This window comes from Carassius carassius, chromosome 32, assembly GCF_963082965.1.
Source record: "Carassius carassius chromosome 32, fCarCar2.1, whole genome shotgun sequence".
Taxonomy (NCBI): domain Eukaryota; kingdom Metazoa; phylum Chordata; class Actinopteri; order Cypriniformes; family Cyprinidae; genus Carassius; species Carassius carassius.
In genome coordinates this window covers 31,062,894-31,067,893 of record NC_081786.1, presented here as the reverse complement: position 1 = coordinate 31,067,893, position 5,000 = coordinate 31,062,894, and positions in this window count along the sequence as shown.

The window sequence follows — 5,000 nt, the reverse complement described above, 5'->3', positions numbered from 1 at the left end:
TCCAGACAGCCCCCCTGGACCCAAAATGGTTTTCGCCAGAACCTAAGTCCACAAAATCAGGCGATCGTCGAAATCGCGACGGCCCGTAAAAACGCCATCCCCTATCGGGCCGACCTCCGGAGTCGCGGGCGAATCCCGACGGTGGCCGGGGACGAGGCACCTTTCCCGGCCTGCCCCGGAGCCTCGGGGAGGGTGGATGTCTGGCCAAGGCCCGCGTTTTCGACTTAGTCATTTTTCCAACCCCGAATTCCTCCAGGGCCTCCGACCTGCCGAGGAAGTCCGAAGAGGGCGAGGGTCGGTCGGATAGGTCTCTCGCCGAAGAGGCCCCGGAGCCTACGACCTGCCACTGGTCACCAAGCGAATGGAGAACCGGAGTAGGGGGTGCCGTCTCACCCTTGTGCCCGAGATAGTGAGGCCACGTTGGGCCTGGGTGGATCGAAAAAGCCCCTGGAGCTCAGCCTCCACGGTTACGGAGAACCAGAGTAGGGGGCGCCATCTCACCCTCATGCCCAGGAGAGGGAGGCCACGCTGGGCTTGGGTCGCTCGAAAAAGCCCCTGGAGCTCAGCCTTCAAATTTACAGAGAACCAGAGTAGGGGACGCCATCTCACCCTCATGCCCAGGAGAGGGAGGCCACGCTGGGCTTGGGTCGCTCGAAAAAGCCCCTGGAGCTCAGCCTCCACGGTTACAGAGAACCAGAGTAGGGGGCGCCATCTCACCCTCATGCCCAAGAGAGGGAGGCCACGCTGGGCTTGGGTCGCTCGAAAAAGCCCCTGGAGCTCAGCCTCCACGGTTACGGAGAACCAGAGTAGGGGGCGCCATCTCACCCTCATGCCCAGGAGAGGGAGGCCACGCTGGGCTTGGGTCGCTCGAAAAAGCCCCTGGAGCTCAGCCTTCAAATTTACAGAGAACCAGAGTAGGGGGCGCCATCTCACCCTCATGCCCAAGAGAGGGAGGCCACGCTGGGCTTGGGTCGCTCGAAAAAGCCCCTGGAGCTCAGCCTCCACGGTTACGGAGAACCAGAGTAGGGGGCGCCATCTCACCCTCATGCCCAAGAGAGGGAGGCCACGCTGGGCCTGGGTCGCTCGAAAAAGCCCCTGGAGCTCAGCCTCCACGGTTACAGAGAACCAGACTAGGGGGCGCCATCTCACCCTCATGCCCAGGAGAGGGAGGCCACGCTGGGCTTGGGTCGCTCGAAAAAGCCCCTGGAGCTCAGCCTCCACGGTTAGGGAGAACCAGAGTAGGGGGCGCCATCTCACCCTCATGCCCAGGAGAGGGAGGCCACGCTGGGCTTGGGTCGCTCGAAAAAGCCCCTGGAGCTCAGCCTTCAAATTTACAGAGAACCAGACTAGGGGGCGCCGTCTCACTCTCATGCCCAAGAGAGGGAGGCCACGCTGGGCCTGGGTCGCTCGAAAAAGCCCCTGGAGCTCAGCCTCCACGGTTACAGAGAACCAGACTAGGGGGCGCCATCTCACTCTCATGCCCAGGAGAGGGAGGCCAAGCTGGGCCTGTGTCGCTCGAAAAAGCCCCTGGAGCTCAGCCTCCACGGTTACGGAGAACCAGAGTAGGGGGCGCCATCTCACCCTCATGCCCAAGAGAGGGAGGCCACGCTGGGCTTGGGTCGCTCGAAAAAGCCCCTGGAGCTCAGCCTCCACGGTTACAGAGAACCAGAGTAGGGGACGCCATCTCACCCTCATGCCCAGGAGAGGGAGGCCACGCTGGGCTTGGGTCGCTCGAAAAAGCCCCTGGAGCTCAGCCTTCAAATTTACAGAGAACCAGAGTAGGGGGCGCCATCTCACCCTCATGCCCAAGAGAGGGAGGCCACGCTGGGCTTGGGTCGCTCGAAAAAGCCCCTGGAGCTCAGCCTCCACGGTTACGGAGAACCAGAGTAGGGGGCGCCATCTCACCCTCATGCCCAGGAGAGGGAGGCCACGCTGGGCTTGGGTCGCTCGAAAAAGCCCCTGGAGCTCAGCCTTCAAATTTACAGAGAACCAGAGTAGGGGGCGCCATCTCACCCTCATGCCCAAGAGAGGGAGGCCACGCTGGGCTTGGGTCGCTCGAAAAAGCCCCTGGAGCTCAGCCTCCACGATTACGGAGAACCAGGGTAGGGGGCGCCATCTCACCCTCATGCCCAAGAGAGGGAGGCCACGCTGGGCTTGGGTCGCTCGATAAAGCCCCTGGAGCTCAGCCTCCACGGTTACGGAGAACCAGAGTAGGGGGCGCCATCTCACCCTCATGCCCAAGAGAGGGAGGCCACGCTGGGCTTGGGTCGCTCGAAAAAGCCCCTGGAGCTCAGCCTCCACGGTTACAGAGAACCAGAGTAGGGGGCGCCATCTCACCCTCATGCCCAAGAGAGGGAGGCCACGCTGGGCTTGGGTCGCTCGAAAAAGCCCCTGGAGCTCAGCCTCCACGATTACGGAGAACCAGAGTAGGGGGCGCCATCTCACCCTCATGCCCAAGAGAGGGAGGCCACGCTGGGCTTGGGTCGCTCGATAAAGCCCCTGGAGCTCAGCCTCCACGGTTACGGAGAACCAGAGTAGGGGGCGCCATCTCACCCTCATGCCCAAGAGAGGGAGGCCACGCTGGGCTTGGGTCGCTCGAAAAAGCCCCTGGAGCTCAGCCTTCAAATTTACAGAGAACCAGACTAGGGGGCGCCATCTCACCCTCATGCCCAAGAGAGGGAGGCCACGCTGGGCTTGGGTCGCTCGAAAAAGCCCCTGGAGCTCAGCACTTCCAAATTTACAGAGAACCAGACTAGGGGGCGCCATCTCACCCTCATGCCCAAGAGAGGGAGGCCACGCTGGGCTTGGGTCGCTCGAAAAAGCCCCTGGAGCTCAGCACTTCCACGGTTACGGAGAACCAGAGTAGGGGGCGCCATCTCACCCTCATGCCCAAGAGAGGGAGGCCACGCTGGGCTTGGGTTGCTCGAAAAAGCCCCTGGAGCTCAGCCTTCAAATTTACAGAGAACCAGACTAGGGGGCGCCATCTCACCCTCATGCCCAAGAGAGGGAGGCCACGCTGGGCTTGGGTCGCTCGAAAAAGCCCCTGGAGCTCAGCACTTCCACGGTTACGGAGAACCAGAGTAGGGGGCGCCATCTCACCCTCATGCCCAAGAGAGGGAGGCCACGCTGGGCTTGGGTTGCTCGAAAAAGCCCCTGGAGCTCAGCCTTCAAATTTACAGAGAACCAGACTAGGGGGCGCCATCTCACCCTCATGCCCAAGAGAGGGAGGCCACGCTGGGCTTGGGTCGCTCGAAAAAGCCCCTGGAGCTCAGCCTGCGAAGCGCTTTTGTCAGCACCCAGATGGTGGGCCAGAACGGCTTCCCCTATCGGGCCGACCTCCAGGATCGCGGGCGAGATCGGAGCTCTACCCGGGATAGGCTCACCATCCTGGGCAAGGCCTCCGGAGAGGGGGGGTCGGATGTTCGACCGGGGCCCGCTGGGGAACGCCGGGGCCTAGGGACTTGAAACTCGGGTCGTTGATAGGGCCCGTCGGCCCCTCTCGGACGCCACCTCCCCCGAGCCGCCAGCCCCCCGGGGGCCGGGGATAGCGCCCCCCAAAGTTCGAAATTTAGAACGGCCGTATCTCGCCGAGGCCGAGCCCCAGGGACTTCAAACTCGGGTCGATGATAGACCCCGTGGCCCCCTATCAGACGCCTCCAGCCCAGAGCCGCCAGCCCCCCGGGTGCCGGGGATAGCGCCCCCCAAAGTTAAAAACTTTGAACGGCCGTATCTCGCCGAGGCCGAGCCCCAGGGACTTCAAACTCGGGTCGTTGATAGACCCCGTGGCCCCCTATCAGACGCCGCCAGCCCAGAGCCGCCAGCCCCCCGGGGGCCGGGGATAGCGCCCCCCAAAGTTCGAAATTTGAACGGCCGTATCTCGCCGAGGCCGAGACCCAGGGACTTCAAACTCGGGTCGATGATAGACCCCTTGGCCCCCTATCAGACGCCGCCACCCCGGAGCCGTTGCTCCCCAGGGGGCCGGAGATAGAGCCCGCCCTGTGTGAAACTTTGAACGGCCGTATCTCGCATAGGCCGAGACCCAGGCACTTCAAACTCGGGTCGCTGATAGACCCCTTGGCCCCCTATCAGACGCCGCCACCCCGGAGCCGATGCTCCCCAGGGGGCCGGAGATAGAGCCCGCCCAGGGTGAAACTTTGAACGGCCGTATCTCGCATAGGCCGAGACCCAGGCACTTCAAACTCGGGTCGCTGATAGACCCCTTGGCCCCCTATCAGACGCCGCCACCCCGGAGCCGATGCTCCCCAGGGGGCCGGAGATAGAGCCCGCCCAGGGTGAAAATTTGAACGGCCGTATCTCGCCGAGGCCGAGACCCAGGGACTTCAAACTCGGGTCGATGATAGACCCCGTGGCGCCCTATCAGACGCCGCCACCCCGGAGCCGATGCTCCCCAGGGGGCCGGAGATAGAGCCCGCCCTGGGTGAAACTTTGAACGGCCGTATCTCGCATAGGCCGAGACCCAGGCACTTCAAACTCGGGTCGATGATAGACCCCTTGGCCCCCTATCAGACGCCGCCACCCCGGAGCCGATGCTCCCCAGGGGGCCGGAGATAGAGCCCGCCCAGGGTGAAACTTTGAACGGCCGTATCTCGCATAGGCCGAGACCCAGGCACTTCAAACTCGGGTCGCTGATAGACCCCTTGGCCCCCTATCAGACGCCGCCACCCCGGAGCCGATGCTCCCCAGGGGGCCGGAGATAGAGCCCGCCCTGGGTGAAACTTTGAACGGCCGTATCTCGCATAGGCCGAGACCCAGGCACTTCAAACTCGGGTCGCTGATAGACCCCTTGGGCCCCTATCAGACGCCGCCACCCCGGAGCCGATGCTCCGCATGGGGCCGGGGAATCGCCCCCCAAATGTCAGGATCTGTACCCTTATAACTCTGGCACCGGGCCGCTCCGGGACTCGGGGGCGGTGGCGTCCGGTAGGCCCCGAGGCCCACTACATGTCCCCCGAGTTTCAGCTCCGGGGACCCCTCCGTTG